The following is an 18,538-nucleotide window of genomic DNA, read 5'->3' as shown; positions in this document are numbered from 1 at the left end:
TTCTAAATTGAATCTCCTAGTTTGGGTATATGCTGGGGCTGCCTCATTGCCTTCTTGCCCACCCACGTATCCATAAATCTCTATCCTGGGAGCCTCCATATGGAATTGAAAGAGAATACTCATTTCTATGTAAACAGCCTTGGGTGTTATACATCTTGTTGGAGATTTTATATTGATTTTAGTTGTACATTGATTTTAGTTGCACATTGCACAAGGTCATTCTAATCCCACTACAAATACCCCTCCAGCCCTTCTTGAACATATCTAAGTTGGGGTCTATACACCAAAAATTAATGAAGTTTTCAGTCAGCTTAAGAACAGTGCTGGTGAAAATATCAGCCTAGAGGCCCTATACTGGTACTTGAGAGAAAAAGCAATATATTCCATCAAACTTTGATTTTGGAATGAAACCTTTTTCTCATCTGTTTATATCTGAAGGCTGGTTTGCTTTGAAATCTAATTTAGTTTTGTGTTGCATTTGAAAATATGATACAAGATCATGACTGCTCAGGTATTCAGCCATTGACCTCCACCCTCACTCTCTCTCCATTCCAGTGGGTAGACATTGATCAGCTGTATAGAATTACTTTGAAGTTACAAAGAGGAACATTAACACTGACTTTTCCTCAAATTTATGCCCGCCTCTTGAATGTTTATGACTCACTTTATTAAAGTTGAAGTTTCTGAGCTTAGTCTTTTATTTCAAACAGCCAGCAATGACTTTGGATTGCAGCAGTAATTAGGCGGGAGATATGAATACACTTCCATCAAATCATGGCAGCAAGAGCCGATCATCTTGACAGTCAGGCCTCACTTGGCATGATTAAGATATACAGATATAGAAATTATTGTGCCCCTGTATGTTATACGGAACCAGGGCCAGAAACTTACCGATGTCGGGCGAGCTGGGCAGGAGCGGGCAGGGGCCGGCACGGAGCCGATTGCCGCCCCCGATTGGCTGCGCGCCGCCATTTTATGTGGGGGGGCCAAATAAGGCCAGATCAGCGTGACGCACGGCCGGTAGCGCTCGGTGCTACCTGTGTGGGCAGGGGGAGGAGGGAGAGTCGGGGCCTGTGCTCTTTGGCGCATGTGCGCTAAAGAGCGCAGCAACCTCCCTGAGGCACGGAGCTGCCTCAGAGAGATTAAGCTGATATAAAGATTTTGTGAAAAATAAAGTATAAAATTATTTAAACATGTCCCCTCATGGGACATGTTTTTATATTTTGGAAAATGTTTTCATTTAATTAAGAAAAGCTTTAGGAAACCTCATCCCGCTCGTGGATGAGGTTTCCTAGAAAACGCGTAGGCCACTTGGGCTCTTTGCCTGCCCGCCAGCCTTAAGATTGTTCAGGCAGTGTTGCAAACAAATTTCATTGTTTTTTTAATGGCCTTAATAGGCCGTTGACAGTTTGGCAGGCGCGCAGCCACCGAACAAAATATCTAAATGACACGCGATGATGTCAGGACACACGCCCGACGTTATTGTGCATCATTTTGCGCATCGGCGAGTCAGGCCCACCCCTCGCATGCCGATGGCAATATTCTGGGCCAGGAGTCATCATTGTTGAGCAGAAAAACATGCTTACAGTTGAGTTGATTCACTAGGTTGATGAAATGTTGCTGACAAGCAGCCCAGTAATGTATTTAGAAATGAATCTTTATCCCTATTTTCAGTCTTCACAAAGCTGAAGACAGAATATCATGTGACGCTAAGGGCGAATGCTAAGCCTATATGTCTGTCCACAGTGAGGAAGATCCCTCACCCACTCTCAGACAAGGTCAAGAGCGAGATTGAACAGATGTTACAAGTGGTGAACTCTCCGGTAACCATACTGAACATGGTGTTCTGGAATGGTCACAGTTCCAAAGCCTAATGGTTCAATTAGAATCTCCGTGGACTTGACACAATTAAACAAGTTAGTGGAGTGCGAGATCACTCAATGGCATCAGTGGATGAAAATCTTTCCAAACTAGCAAAAAGCACCCTCTTCACAAAATTAAGCGTTAACAGCAGCTTTTTAGTTTCTGTTGGACAAAGAATCCAGATTGTTAACTGTTTTTATCACTCCATTTGGTCATTATTATTTTAACAGGTTACCATTCAGAATTGCTTCTGCACCTGAGATATTCTAAAGACCAATGTCTCGGACCTTGGAAGGTATGGAAGGAGTGATGTGTCTTATGGATGACATTCTTGCACAGAGTTCATCTAGTGAAGAACATGACCATCAAGTGAGAGCAGTCCTCAAAGCCTTACAAGAAGCAGGTTTGACATTAAGTAGAAAATGTGAATTTGCAAAACTTATGATAAAATTCTTAGGCCACATTATGAAAAGCTTCGGGAATAACTGCCAACCCCACAGAAAACCAAGGAAATTAGAGAGTTTCCACAGCCTAAAAACATCCCAGATTTTTACTTCCTTTCATGGGATTCGGGCATCACAGGTAAGGCCAGCATTTGTTGCCCATCCTGAATTGCCCTTGCTAAGCCATTTCAGAGGGCAGTTAAGGGTCAACCATATTGCTGTTGGACTGGGGTCACATGTAGCCCAGACTAGATATGGAGTGCAGATTTCCTTCCCTAAAGGACATTAGTGAACCAGATGGGTTTTTTATATAACAACCAATAATAATTGCATGGTCACCATTACTGAGACCAGTTTTATATTCCAGATTTAATTAACTTAACTCAGATGCCACCAGCTTCTATGGTGGAATTTGAACCCGCCCCAAGTATTAGCCTGGGTTCCTAGATTACTAGTCCAGCAGCATCATCATTATGCCACCATCTCCACCTTATGCAATTACAAAGAATTACAAAGATTTCTTAGATGGTCAATTAAGTAAACACGTTTCTACATACTTGACGGAAATCAAAGAGCAGTTAAGACAGCTGTTGAGACAAAGTCAACAGTGGTGCTGGAACCAGTGGACCAGCAAAATGCTTTTGACAGGATCAAAAATATCGCAATTTTTTCAGAAACTCTAGCACACTACGATCCAGAATTGCAAACAATTGTAGCAGTGGACACATTATCTATGGGCACAGTGTTGTTTCACATTCAAAAAGATGGACAAAGAAGACCACTTAATACACCTCAAGATCTCTCACACAACAGGGAAGAGGTACACAACCATCGAGAAAGAAGCATTCGCAGCCACATGGACCTGAGAGAAGGCCTCTGATTATGTCACAGGATTAAGGTTCAAAATTGAAAATGACCACAACCCTTTGGTAACTCTTCTTAACCTAAAGGAAATTGCAAAAACTCCACCTAGAATTCAACGCTTTAGACTGGAACTCATGAGATACAATTCAGTCACTGAGTGTAATAAGGGATGTACTAGACAACAGTGGATGCATTATCAAAAATACCAGTGGAAGAAGTCAAATTGAAAGATTTAAATTTTATTGAGTAAGTGGAAGCATATGCTTCACTTATTACTAAACAGCAGATACAGAAAATGGATAAAGCAAGCACAACAGCAGAATGCTGAATGCATCCATTAAAACAATATTGCCAGAATGGATGGCCAGGTTATAATCCAGTATTTGCCATTAATTCGAAGAGTGAAAACAGCTCACAATCATCGATGACTTCATAGCTTTTTTAATGACAGACTAGTCACCCCTAAAACACTTTGATTCAAAATTCTACAGAAAATCCATCAAGGTTATTTGGGAATAGTGAATTGCTGAGCAAGAGCCCAACAGTCAATCTGATGGCCAGGTATTAGTCTCACTCCATTGAAGAGTTAATTATGAATTGCCATACATGTACATTGAATATCCAGCAGCAGAGCAAACCAGTGGCACCCTCCACTTTTCCTTCGAAGCAGCTGGGAATAAATTATTCAACTTGAGAGGCAAAGTTTTCATCACTGCCATTGATGACTACTCCAGGTAATTTGAAGTAGGTCGACTGTACAGCATCATGGCGCAATAAGTCATTATATCTCTAAGAAGAATCATCCTGCTACATTGCATCCCGGACATTGTGGTGTCAGACAACAGACCTCAGTTTGCTAATGAATTGGTCCACAACTTTGTGCAGGAATAAGGTTTCTTAAGAGTTTCCAAAATGAGTTTGAACAATTGTCTTGTGAATTTTAGTGGAAAAAAGTTTGGATGCAGTTAAAAATTCCCTATGGATTCATTACAAGCCTGTTTTACACTGCTAGTATAGACCAATCTCACTGCCAAAAAGAGAAAGGGAGAGTGAATGAAATAAATGGATATAAGTGAACAACATGAGGCTGTCAGTCTAAGGGATAATGACCTAACATTACAATACCAGTAAAAGTACCTTAAAGGGTTTATTTTATGCGCGGCTCTTGTGAAAAATGTGCATTATAATATAAGCCCAGAAATTCACCACTAGCATTACAACAGCCCATGTTCTGTTTTGTTTCTCAAGAAATCATCATAATTCACCAGCACCCCAGGTCCCCCTAAGTAATACTTATTTGTGAAAGACCTCTGTTGCATTGTCACCACTCTTATATCTTAGATGCAATGCAAGTGTAAACCATTATTCATTCTGCCACTGGGCCTCAAACAATTTTAAAACCATCAACACTGCTACAGAAGTCTGTTCATAAAGGTTAGAATCAATATGTTTTTCTAATTTACCTGACACATGCTCACACTTTAGAGGTTCAGAGCATATGATCCCACTTTGTATCTCACTGCCTAGTACCAAATTTCTAGCAAGCTGTGTTCCCTCTGTGTTCCCTCAGCAATCTAAACAAAAAATCCTTGATTTACACAATGGTGAACTTTTATTTAGGGTGAAGATTAGATCAATGAATTTCAATTTCAGTCACAGCACGATCCCAGGATAGTGTTCGTCCCATTATATTTAATGTGCATTGACCCAATTGTGCAACAATTGGAAATCCAACCCAGCAAAAATTATCTTGCTAGCATGATGTAAGTTATATTTTCACAGTCATAATATTATGAGAGAACAATGAGATCTTTAGACAAAACCAGGAAATGTTGGAAACAATCAACAGTTCAGGCATGTGGAGAAAACAGACGGGCTAATGTTTCAGTTATCAAAATCGGAAGATCACACAAAGACATATAGCATTTAAGAAAGATCAGAACCTGAGGAAGGGACAAGGAAAACAGATGTAATGATCTGCAAAGTGCTCGAGTAGAAAATTGGAAATGACTAAATGGCAGGTGTAATATTAAGAGCAAACAATGGGGAGAGAAAGAAAAGATGTGTATAAAACAACTGAGAATGTGTGAGTCCCTGGAGGAGGTGGGGGATTTAAGGCAGATAGAAATGGCAGCTTTGAGTTTGGACACGGGTTTTATTGGAGTTCAAAAGTGTTTGTTTGAATAAGTGACCAAGAAAAGCTTATCAACCCATCAGGGTCATCTACTTTCCAGAGGAGGTGGCAGTGTGGTATAATGGTGGTATAACTAGATGAGACATTCAAAGACCTAGACTGATACTCTGGGAACATGGGCTCAAATCCCACCATGATAGCTGGTAATTAAAATTCACTAATAAACCTGGAATTAAAAGCTAGTCTCAGTAATGGTGACCATGAAATTATTGCTGAAAAAACCCACATGGTTCACTAATAACCTTCAAGGAAAGAAACCTGCCAACCTCACCTGGTCTGGCCTACATGTGGCTCCAGACCCACAGTGGTGGACCCTAAGAGGCCTTTTTGTTTATGTGGGCATTAGTGGCTATTGTCCATCCCTAATTAACCTTGAGCAGATGGTGAGGTGCCTTCTTGAACTGTTGCAGTCCATGTGGTGTAGGTACACCCACAGTGCTGTCAGGGAGGGAGTTCCAGGATTTTGCCCAGTGACAATATAGTTGCAAGTTAAGATGGTATGTGGCTTCGAGGGGAACTTGCAGGTTGTGGTGTTCCCGTGCATTTGCTGCCCTTTTCCTTCTAGATGGTAGAGGTCACGGGTTTGGAAGGTGCTGTCTAAGGAGCCTTAGTGAGTTGCTGCCGTGCATCTGGTAGATGGTACGCACTGTTGCTAATGTGCGTAGGTGGTGGAGCGACTGAGTGTTTAAGGTGGTGGTGGCAGGGGGGATCAAGTGGGCTGCTTTGTTTTTTTTATTTCATTCATGGGATGTGGTTGTCACTGTCTAGGCAGCATTTATTGCCCATCCTTAATTGCCCTTGAAAAAGTGGTGGTGAGCTGCCTTCTTGAACTGCTGCAATCCATGTGGTGCAGGTACACCCATGATGCTGTTAGGAAGAGAATTCCAGGATTTTGACCCAGTAACAGTGAAGGAACAACGATATATTTCCAAGTCAGGGTGGTGAGTGACTTGGAGGGAAACTTCCAGGTGGTGGTGTTCGCATGTGCCTGCTGCCCTTGTCCTTCTAGATGATAGTGGTCATGAGTTTGGAATGTGGGGTCTAAGGAACCTTGGTGAGTTCCTGCAGTGCATCCTGTAGGTGGTACACACTGCTGTTACTGTGCATCGGTGGTGGAGGGAGTGAATGTTTGTGGATAGGTTGCCAATCAAGTGGGCTGCTTTATCCTGAATGGCGTCAAACTTCTTGAGTGTTATTGCAGCTGCACTCATCCAGGCAAGTGGAGAGTATTCCACTGCACTCCTAACTTGTGCTTTGTAGATGGTGGACAGGCTTTGAGGAGTTACACAGTGAGTTACGTACCACAGAATTCCCAGCCGCTGACCTGCTCTTGTAGCCATAGCATTAAAATGTGTGATGGCACAGCCAACAGTAAATGCTGAGTTGTTCAAATCCCAGAGAGAAACTTGAGACAATTCCACAGCTATTTTTGATTTTTTTTATGTTTTGAGTTGCTAGCTTTGTATTCAATAGTAATAAGACCACCAAGAATTTTAGGTTTTTGCAAAACTAGGTTAAACATTTATTAATAAGAGAAATGATTGTAAGCATATACATATGTCTACAAATTATTATTATAATAACTTCTAAATCTCTTAATTAATCTTACTCTTAGTTCCACTTCTGTTAAGGCAACAGTACGATACATTGATTTTAAAAGACCCAGGCAAAGAAACATGATACTCCTGAACAAGTCGAATTCAAAGTGAGTTATCTTAATTTCAGCTCTTTGTAGACAATGGCTTGAGGTGTAAATGCTGAAGGCATTTCATACTTGTTAGATCTTGGAATGCCTACCCTTACACATAGCCTTCGCTCCTTTATACATATTTTCCCCTTTGAATGCAAATTCCCACTGTTTCACTATGTCTTTGGACTTTACTTCCCTGATCATAAAAATCTCTCATAATACTTTTACCAGTAATCTTTGGGAAAAATAAACACACAGGTGAAATTTTACAGCAGCGGGATTTTACATTCCAGCCGAAGCCAATGAAGTTTAGAATGTCTAACTGCATTTTACAGTCATACAATTCTGCCCACTGTTTCTGAGCTTCACCTGGCTAGATGACACATTTCACCCCTCCTTTGAAAATAATCCAATCTTATTTATTTAAAAAAGCAAATGTTCTTTACACCTTACATTCTAAACTCCCCCTATGTTTACCTACATAACAGTTCAAACCTAGTTTATCTTCTAATACATCAAAACCTTTAGACCAGCTGCCTTTAATTAAATTAAGTCTCTCACACACAAACACACACTACACAACCCCAATATTTTATAGTAAACTCCAAAAACTTTATTATATCTTCCTGAAAAATGGCCAGCCCAGTTCAGTTTCTGTTCAATGGTAAACCCAGGATGTTGATAGTGGGGGATTCAGTGATGGTAATGCCATTGAATGTCAAGGGAAGATGGTTAGATTCTCTCTTGTTGGAGATGGTCATTTCCTGGCACTTATGTGGCGCAAATGTTACTTGCTGCTTATCAGCCCAAGCTTGAATGTTATCCAGGTTTTGCTACATATGGACACACTGACAGCTTCGGTTTCTGAGGAGTCGCTAATGATGCTGAATATTGTGCGAACATTTGATGGAGGCAAGGTCATTGTTGAAGCAGCTGAAGATTGTTGGGCTCAGGACACTACCCTGAGAAACTCCTTCCCTGATGTCCTAGTATTGTGATGCTTGATCTCCAACAACCACAAGCATCTTCCTTTGTGCTAGGTATGATTCCAACCAGTGAAGAGTATTCCCCCTGACTCCCATTGACTCCAGTTTTGCTAGGGCTCTTTGATGCCACCTTGATATCAAGAGCAGTCACTCTCACCTCACCTCTTGAATTCAGAACTTTTGTTCATGTTTGGACCAAGGCTATAATGAGGCCAGGAGCTGAGTGGCCCTGGCAGAACCCAAACTGAGTGTCAGTGAGCAGAATATTGCTGAGTAAGTGCTGCTTGATAGCGCCTTCTCTGACATTGCTGATGATCGAGAATAGACTGATGAGGTTATAATTGGCCAGGTTGGATTTGTCCTGTTTTTAGTGAACAGATATACCTGGGCAATTTTCCACATTGCTGTAGCCATACTGGAACAGCTTGGCTAAGGATGCTGCTAGTTCTGGAGCACAAGTCTTCAGTACAATTGCTGGAATGTTGTAAGGGCCTGTAGCTTTTGTGGTATCTAATGCCATCAGCCATTTGTTGATATAATGTGGAGTAAATAATATAGGCTGAAGACTGGCATCATTGATGCTGGGGACCTCAGGTAGGAGCTGAGATGGATCATCCACTCAACACTTCTGGCAGAAGATTGTTGCAAGTGCTTCTTTTGCAATGATGTTCTGGGCTACCCCATCACTGAGGATGGGCATATTTGTGGAGCCCCCTCCTGTGTGAGCCCCCTTATTATTATTATATAACTAACATATTGGCCCTGATCTTCCACTCTCTGAATCTTCACAGACCAGGCATCCGATTGTCAGAGCCCTGTGGAGGTCTGGACATGCTAACCTCCATTGGAATTGTCCAAGAAGTTTGAATTCCCAATGAGCAATTCCTCTGCTCCCCAGGACCCTCTTCAAAAATCTCTGAGTCTGAGGTAGAGTTGGACTCCTTTGGCAGTTCTAATGTACTTACCTGGTTGGTTACCCAGGGAATGTTAGCGAGAAATCTCCTAGTCTAACTCTTGTGTAACTATAGAACTGACCCCTCCAATCACCCACACTGACCTCCCTGACTCCCACCTAAAACCCCAACTGTCCCATCCCCCGAACACCCAACTCCACACCCCCGTCCCACCCCCCCGGCCCCTGGCTAGGCCCCGACTCCCGACTACCACACGGATCCACCTTACACACCTACCACCTCACCCACCTGCCGACTCACCCGCTTGCCACCAACCTAACTGCCACCTCACCCATCTATGATCTCAGCCATCTGCCGCACCACCAATCCTTCCACCTCACTCACCTACCACCCTACTCAATATAGATCGCAATAAAGGATTCATACCATCGTCACCACAAATGCAATTTGCTGCATCCCTGGGTAGCACCCTCTGTTCCATCAGAAACTCAGTTCTTCAGTTTTGGTCTGCCTGCTGGGTTTTGCCAACTGAATGACAATCCATACTGCTTAAGTATCTACTCATGGCTACTCAGTGCCAATTACCTTCATTCTTTTTCAACATAGTTTCCCTAAATGCCCTTCTACCTCCCTAAGCATGAGTCTTTCTTTGAACTCATGTTGACTTACTATAGATTCAATTAATTATGTTTTCCATAACTAAACTGAGTCTGAAAGAAATCAACTTCATCTTAATGCGTGAAAATGTTCTGCTGAATTGTGGGGGTGGTGGTGGGATCACGGGAGGGGGGAGAGCATGGAAGAGGCTGCATGCATGATCTTAATAAACAGTGAAAGGGACGAACTCATTACATCGCTGTAACTGTAGCATCTGCTAGAGTTTGCCATGCTTTGGTCAACAATAATTTGGCAACTTTCATCTCATAGAATGCACAGAAGTCAAAAGGTGCAACTGCTGACTGCTGCCACAAATCTATTATATGAAAGAGTTCAGGCATTCGCATCAGACATGAAATGTTCATTGTTATACTGGATAAAACGCCAAAAAATAAATGAAATCCAGTCAGTCATTTCAGCATGTAGAGTAACTGAAAATAGTTTCTAACTTACTGCAGGGTTCATACTTAAAAATAGACAAAAAGGATTTGATATGAGTGAGGTAAATGACCCTGTCAAGTTAAAAGCGTACCTCAGTTTACATTTAACTGCAGCTGCCAATCCAGGTGCAAGCAGAAACAGTGGTTGGATTATCCTTCACAATCCTGCCTGAAAAGCACAGCAGAATAATGGTGAATAATGATACAAATTTTGCAACTTCCCTCCTCTACCTTCCTGCCCAGGCAGCCACTGGCCACCTCTTCTCTGACATCGCATGCAAATGATGCTGGCGTAGGGGGGGCAGGGCCCAGATCTCTGTTAACCGGCTGTCATCATCCAATCATCCCTAGTTACCGCTACTTCCCAAAACCACCCTGTGAAAGGTAGTAGGAGGTCTGGCCTGGCAACAGGAATGGTCCTGAGGGCAGGAAATGGAAGGAGAGAACCTGTTGGAGGCCCCTCTTTCTCCAATGGCACTCTCAATTCAGCACCAATAGGATTTTGTGCTTGGGCACCATTATCTATTGTCTGTGGAAAGCGCACATTGCAATCCTTTTTTTAGTGCCATTTAATTGATAAAATTTACCCAGCGGTTGCTAGTGAATGCCTCCATCTTTTAGCATAATGGTCTCAGAGACTGTGGTCTTGACCTGAGGACTCTTACAAGCTGTATTGGCTCAGTTTCTAAAGCTACCCAATATTCATGGAATGCTTTGATAAAGGGAATAGTTGAGGCAGAAACCGCTGCTCCTTTCAAGGGAAGAGTAATTAAGCATTTGAAATAAATAAAGAAAGAGGGCTGCCGGAGAGGTCAGGAGAGTGAGATTAATTCTGGATCGCTCTGCAAAGGGATGACATGGATGCAGTGAGTTGAATGGCCTCCACTGTAAATTTCTACAGTTTTGTCCTATTAAAGTCTTTTCTTCCTCTGCATCTCCTGTTGGTGAAAAGGAAGAAATTGCATTTATATAGTGTCTTTCACCACCTCAGGACATCTCAAAGTACTTCCCAGTAATTAAAACTTTGCATGGTAGTCACCTTCCTAAGTCAAGGACAGACAGCATTTATTTTGTACATAGCAAGATCCCAAAAACAGCAACTATGTTAGCAAGTGCACAATCTGTTTTGTTTTCAGTGATGTTGGCTGAGGAATAAATGTTGGCAAGGAAACCAGGGAATACTATCCTACTCTTTGAATAGTGTCTTGGGAACTTTTATATCACTTAAGAGGGCCCTGGTTTAATGTTCCACCCAAAAGGCAGCAACTCTGACAATGCAGCACTCTAGCCAACTGATTTCAGGGTCTGACCTTAAAGGGATAAGAGAGCTAATCCATGGCTTAATCTTACTTACAATATAACAAGCCTTTGAGCGGCACGTGACATTAGACAATATAATGCATCCTCTGACTTATTGTGAGAAATGTCACATACTGTAATACATCATAAAATACACTAGTGGGGAGTGCTGGTATATGATAAATGGGAGAACACAAAGGCTGCAGCAAGCTACAAATGGTAACACACAGGATGGTTACAACTCCATGATGCATTATATCCTCACCACACATCTGTCTTATTCAATATAATACACTTCTGGAAGCAACCTTCTTTCATTTTTTTTGGCAAGTTGTCAATGTCTTTGGCGAACCACATTGATCCCTGCAAGCAACTGATGTGGCTTGAACTTAAATGCTATTACCTTCCATGTTCAAATATAGTGAACATGGTATTGTAGTTCACAGCATTATAGCATAACTTGTATATGGGGTACAATAACTAACGGATGGGTAAATTGGGGAAACTGTTACTCTACTAAAATATACATGTTGCCCTCTATCTTTACGTTTACATACTTTAATGGCACAGCTCAAAATCAAACATCTATGTTTGTAATTCACTCTAAATCATCCATCTTTATGATTGCCGTTCTGTAGTGGTTTATTTTTTTTATTTGTTCATGGCATGGGGGTGTCACTGGCTTGACCAGCATTTATTGTCCAACCCTCAAGAACAGGGTAGCTTTCAGGGTCAACCACATTGCAGTGGGTCTGGAGTCCAGTAGGACAGCAGATTTCCTTGCCTGAAGGGCATTAGTGGACCAGATGGTTTAATGGGGAAGAATATTTCCCCCATCTTGGGGGGGGGGGGGGGTGGTTGGGGGTGGGGTTGGGGAGGTGCAGGAGCCGGTGCGGGCGGACACGCCTCCAATCAGCACCCCCCATTTGGGGGCGTGCCGCCATTTTACGTGGGCGGGCCAATTAAGACCCGCCCAGCGTGACATCTGCCAGGAAGTGCTATGCACTCGCTGTGCGGGCGGGGGGAGGGGGTTTCCCTCAGCTGAGAGTGCGCTTTTTCACGCACGCGCATGAAAGAGCGCACTGATCTCCCTGAGGCTAAGTGCTGCCTCAAATTTTAAAATGGTGAAGGGACAAAAACAAAATTTCCCTGATGTGTCCCCTTAAGTGACACTGTCACATGAGTTGGGACATGTCTATCACTTTAAAGCATACAAATATTAACATTTTAAAAACCCTCATGAAACCTCAACCCTTCCCTGGATGAGGTTTCATGCTTTTTCTGAAGCCCGCCAGGGCTCCCATCCTGCCCGCCAACCCTTAAAGTTGGACGGGCAGGTTCATTAAGTATCTCAATTGCTTTTTAAATGGCCTCAATTGGCCGTTTACAGGTCGGCGGGTGCACAGCTGATTCGGCTGCGACCCCACCGACCTGAAAATTGAAATGACGCGGGGTGACATCAGGATTTTCAGCCCGACATCATCCCATGTTGGTGAGCTGGCCCTGCCCCCTGCCCTAAAGATCCTGGCCATGATCATCATCAGACTTTTTTAATTGCAGATTTTTATTAAATTCAAATCTCACTACCTGCTGGAGTCGGATTTGAACCCCAATCCCCAGAGCATTACCCTAGGTCTCTGGATTACTAGTCCAGTGACAAAACCACTATGCCACTGCCTCCCCTTTTTCCTGCATACTATGAATAAAACAATACTGTTTGTTGTGAGCATTGGTTATCATTATTAATAATAGAAGTGCAGCCTACTCTAAGATTGAAATGGCCTTTCAGTATTCAGTGTTCAAAGAGTTAAAAAAACAAGATCCATCATTTACACTTCAGACCACCATGTTAATGAATCTTGACCTCTGAAATGCTACATAAATATTAAACTGGTACTTTGAATACACCGTGATTGCAATAAATTAATAACAGTAATTGTTAATTGCTGTTCAGTTTATTACATTTTAATTACTGACCCCTTCTTGTTAATCTTCTATTCCTACATCCATTCTCCTGCAGATCTGTTAAGATTATATCATGAAGCCGAGAGAATATTAATTAAGCTTTCAACTGGATTTGAGGTATGAATGTGAAAGCCAGAGGCTGGGAGGCATGGATCATTATTAATATATAGCACCAACATGCTGAAAATAACTCAACCAAGGCCACAACATGGAAGACAGGAAAGAACATGGTTGCTTAGGAACAAGAAGTCATTCATATGAAATGCTACCTTAGGAACAACATCATCCATCTTTAGTGCAACAATCTGTCAGTCCATTTTTTTTGTTGATATCTCTCAAAAATGTATTCCATGGGTTATGAAGCCAAGTCATCATGAGCTTGTGAAAGACTTGATCTATAATTCCAAGTTCTTCTTATAGCCCCAAAGTTATGATGAGGTAGAAAATCCATACTTCTTTGTGTGTGTAATGTTGGGGATGCTGAAGGCAATCCTTTTTTGGAACACTCAGTCCTTAAAGAAGAACGGGGCCATTAACTGACATCATATTATTATTTGAGGCCTGTTTATAGACAGGAATCAAACCAGGATACAGAGACAGGGCCCATTTAAGTTAAAAAGAGAGGAGCAGAGAAAGACGCTCCAAACAGGAAACAGGCTGAGTGCTATGGATAAAGGGGAACTGGTAGATGTACTATACTTGGATTTCCAGGAGGCATTTGATAAAGTGCCACATCAAAGGGTATTGCAGAAAATAAAAGCTCATGGTGTATGGGGTAATATATCAGCATGGATAGATTGGTTAGCTAACAGAAATAAGCGATTAGGCATATATGGGTCTTTGTCTAGTTGGCAGGATATGACGAGTGTGTGCCACAGGGATCAGTGCTGGGGCTTCAACATTTTACAATTTATTTAAATGACTTGGATGAAGGGACCAGAGGAATGCTGGCTAAATTTGCTGATGACACAAAGATAGATAGGGAAGTAAATTGTGAAGAAGACATAAGGAGGCTACAAAGTGACATAAGTTAAGTGAGTTGGTTAAGATCTGGCAAATGGAGTATAATGTGGGAAAATATGAAATTGTTCATTTTGGCAGGAAGAATAAAAAGGGAGCTTATTTTCTAAATGTTGAGAGATTGAGGAGCTCTGAGATTCAAAGGGATCTGTGTTGCCCTTTTGCATGAATCACAAAAACCTAGTATGCAGGTAAAGCAGGTAATTAGGAAAGTTAATAGAATGTTATAAATTATTGTGAGGGGAATTGATTACAAAAGTAGGGAGAAAAAAGCAAAATACTGCAGATGCTGGAAATCTGGAACAAAAACAGAAAATGCTGAAAAAACTCAGCAGGTCTAAAAGCATCTGTGGAGAGAAAGACAGTTAACGTTTTGAGTCAGTATGACTCTTCTTCAGAGCTAAAGAAGAATCTCTGAAGAAGAGTCATACGGACTAGAAACGTTAACTGTCTTTCTCTCCACAGATGCTGTTAGACCTGCTGAGTTTTTCCAACATTTTCGGTTTTTATTACAAATGTAGGGAGGTTATGCTTCAGTTATATATGGCACTTGTGAGACCACATCTGGAGTACTGTGTACAATACTGGTCCCCTTTTTTAAAGAAAGCTATAAATGCATTAGAATCAGTTCAGCGAAAATTTACTAGACTAATGCTAGGAATTGGTGGGTTGTCTTATGAGGAAAGGCTGGTCAGGGTAGGCTTGTATTCAATGGAATTTAGAAGAGTAAGAGATGACTTGACTGAAACCTTTAAGACCCTGAGGGGTCTACCAGGGTGGATGTGGAGAGGATGTTTCCTCTTGTGGGAAAATCTAGGACTAGGAGTCACTGTTTAGAAATAAGGAGTCGCTCATTTAAGACAGAGATGAGGAGAAAGGTTTTCTCTCAGAGGATTGTGAGTCTTTGGAGATCTTTTCCTCAAAAGGCAGATAGATTCTTGATTAACGAGGGGGTGAAAGGTTATCGGGGGTAGGCAGGAATGTGGGGTTGAGGTTACATTTGTATCAGCCATGACCTTATTGAATGGCAGAGCAGGCCTGCAGGGCTGATTGGCCTGCTCCTGTTCCTAATGCATATGTTTGTACCTATGTTAGCAGACTTTAAATGAAGTGGGCTCAGGAGAAGCCCCAGCAATCGAAGAGAGCAGCAGAAGGTTGGTGACTCCATGCTGTGAGTCGTTGGAGTGAAGGTTCCTCTTTGGAGCAGTAATGTTCTGCTCAGTGCTAAAGTTGCACTTGTGAGTTGGTACAGATTTGCGAATCCAATGGAATCTCAGGAGATGAGATTGAAATCCTGGGAGTTGGGCCATTGTTGAGGCCGTCTGAGTTGGATCAATTTGTGGAGAGAATTCCCAAGTTAGATCTTTGAAGGTGAAGATTGGAATCCCTCATGAGAGAGACAGAGTTTCAGTGCGATTGGTTAACTCACAGCATTTACTGAAGCCTGGGTAGGTTGTTGAGAAATCCCTGGACTCTGTCTTGGTTGGATTTGCCATTTATTTGTTTATAGTGTCATGTGTTCAACCACAATTTCCCAGTTCATTCTTTTACCACATATTGACCTTGAGTGTTAGAGTATAAGATAGATATTGTAAATCGTTTTATGTATAGTAAAGTTTATTTTTGCTTGCTCAAAATTCATGGAATCTTGTGACTTTATTCTCTCAGCAGTTGTCTTGAATCTCAAACTTTGCTTACTTCAAACAAAACATAATTTGTCTCTAATTGGATCGTATCAAAACCTAAGGGTCTGGTCCAGGATAATAACAAATGAAGAAAAGAAACACTTGTACTTATACAGCATTTTTTCATGGTTATTGGATGACTCAAACCACTTTACAGCCAACTAAGCACTTTTGAAGTACATTTTACACAGTTGCAATGTAACAAGTGTAAGAGCTGATTTCTGGACAGCGAAGTTCCACAAAAAGCAATTTGATAACAACCAGGAAATGTGTTTTTTTTCTGGGGGGATGTTGATTGAGGGATAATATTGGCCAGGACACCAGGGATAACTTCCCTGCTCTTCTTCAAAATAGTGCCAAGGGGCCTTTTACATCCACCTGCTCAGGCAGATGGGATTTTGGTTTAACACATCACATCATCAGAAACCAACGCTAGATAAATCAAGTTGCCAAATAACTTACACTTGTAAGAACCTTGTAAGCACAATGTTTGCAAAATCAACAAAATTAAATGTACAAGTATGAAAAAGAGTCTTCTATAATGTCCAGGCTCAAAATTTCACCAACATTTGCAGAGTTTAGCTCTTGATAAATGGAGAGCATGGAGGAGCGATTTCAATTCTGTTCCTATATGGAAACCATGCAGATGGGCCATTCAAATCAAGTGCATGAATTTGAAGTACCTGCTGAAATCCTAGTCTTTTCCAAGAGGTTCCAATATCATCTTGCTAATTTGAGCAGGATGGATTCGGAATCAATCCCATAACCCATGAGGAGCAGGGGTTTGGGGGAAGTAAAAAAATTGATGGAGTCCTCCTTTTAACTATGAAAATCAGGTTCCAATCACAACATTAGGGCCTGACAGCTATTTTAAAAAAGGAATCGGGGCCAGAAGAGGCTCAAAAAATGCAGCTCATTTACCAGGAGGGACAGGAGAGAACTTCTGAACCTTAGTCTTCCTTTACCCCAATCTTCATCTTTCTCCCTGATTACCAGGCCCTCGTGAACACCTTCTCCGTGATGTACCTAAGTACTGGGGTCTGTTCCTTCGGGTCCTGGGCACAGGCACTTTGCCGCCTGACATTCTGCTATCCACCTGATCATTAGCTGCTGCTTCCTGCCAGTTTAGGATGGCCGATCTGCGAAGGATTTTGTGGGCTGTGTGAATGACATTGCTGAGATCAAGGAGATGTGTTGTTATCAATAATTAATTCAATGGCACTGTAATGTCATCTGTGTTAATTTGATTAACACGAAGACAAGAGATAAACAATGGTTTTGATCCACAGGTCCTCATAAGGGCCACTTTTGTCCAACAAAATTACATTTTATAAGTGATGTCATAATGTCACCATATGTCATTATTTAAACATATCAACTTGTGCAACTCTCCAGATCTTTGTTAGTTTATTCTCAATATACTTAAGTTATGGTTGCAATTATCTTGGAGGAAAGACTAAGGCCGAGGGAGGAAGGACTCAGGCAGCAGCAGCTAGTGTCAACACAAACATTCATGAAGTACTGATCTTGCTGGTCTGGGCCATTGGCCTTTCTAGTTGTTTCAGTAATTAAACCTAAAAGACTCACTCTCCATTTTAGTGAACACAAAAACAGTTTTTTTCATCCCTTTTGAGATCTTAGGCAGAATCTTCCATTCTCGGTGGGTGTCTTGCTCACTGCCCGAAAAAGCAGCAAGACACTTGCGCTGATTCTGCGGAGGAAGGCCCGGTGTGTCTTCTGCCCATCGGGCAGTGAAGTGGACGGTGGTGGGCCTTCCTCCAGGCTGAGGACCTCAGAAGACGACTTCCTGCCCGCCAAGAGCTGTCGGCCAATCAGAAGCACTTGGTAGAGCCACGGAGGATGCATTTGCTGCTGTGGGAACAACACCTCCTGGAGTCCCAGGACAGAGCGGCTCAGAAACAAAGCAAGTGATGTTGTTGGGGGAGGGTGAGGGGGAGGGGTCTTGGAGGGCGGAGATCATGGGAAGAGGCGGGGGGGAGGGCCATGGGGTTTGGCAGCAAGGACACGGGGTGGCTTTCAGCAGCTACCTCCTGCCCAGGTCCATGCCCTCGGTCATGCACAGATTAGTGCAGATCATGGGACCTCAGCCCACTCCCACCTGACATGCAACCCACACAGCATAGCCAGCTGTTCAGGCTGCATGTCGACAGGAGCTGGGAAGATTGCAGCAAGAGTTGCACAAATGGTGATTGGCCACTTAAGGGATTCAAATGGAGACGGGGTGGGAAGTCCGACCATGGGCCTTCCCGCCCGGAACTTATTTCCAGCGGAGGCGGGAAAACATCCGGCGTTGCTCCTGATGCCAATATGCTAAATTCTCAGACCTGCTGCCTCCTTCCTCACCTCCTGCAGGGACAGACAATTCTACCCCATGTCTATTTGTGCTTTCATAGGGTGTGTGCATCATTTTTGAGTTTAAATAACAAAATGTAAGGAAATGTTAGAAGGCAAGTCAACTTTATTAACATAAAATACTTGTGGTTACTTTAGCAGAAAA

The sequence above is a fragment of the Carcharodon carcharias genome, chromosome 25, assembly GCF_017639515.1.
Source record: "Carcharodon carcharias isolate sCarCar2 chromosome 25, sCarCar2.pri, whole genome shotgun sequence".
NCBI lineage: Eukaryota > Metazoa > Chordata > Chondrichthyes > Lamniformes > Lamnidae > Carcharodon > Carcharodon carcharias.
The sequence above is the reverse complement of the archived record's forward strand: the minus strand, read 5'-3'. Positions refer to the sequence as shown.